This window comes from Phalaenopsis equestris, unplaced genomic scaffold, assembly GCF_001263595.1.
Source record: "Phalaenopsis equestris unplaced genomic scaffold, ASM126359v1 Scaffold199847, whole genome shotgun sequence".
Lineage (NCBI taxonomy): Eukaryota > Viridiplantae > Streptophyta > Magnoliopsida > Asparagales > Orchidaceae > Phalaenopsis > Phalaenopsis equestris.
The window spans coordinates 247,023-247,351 of record NW_018219698.1 but is presented as its reverse complement, the minus strand read 5'-3'; positions in this window follow the sequence as shown (position 1 = coordinate 247,351).

Below are 329 nucleotides of genomic sequence, written 5' to 3'. Positions count from 1 at the left end.
AAGATAATGAGACTGTTGCACTTAGTGAGGAGTGTAGTGCTATAATTCAGAAGAAACTTCCTGAAAAGCTTAAAGATCCTGGTAGCTTTACAATTCCATGTGCAATAGGAGACAGATTTTATGGGAAAGCTTTATGTGATTTAGGTGTAAACATTAACCTTATCCCATTATCAACATTTATAAGTTTTGGATTATGAGAAATAACCCCTACTACTGTGACTCTACAGTTAGCAGATCATTCAATAACCTATACTAAAAGAGTTATAGAAGATGTATTAGTGAAAGTGGATCCATTTATCTTTTATCTTGATTTCAGTGTGTTAGATATA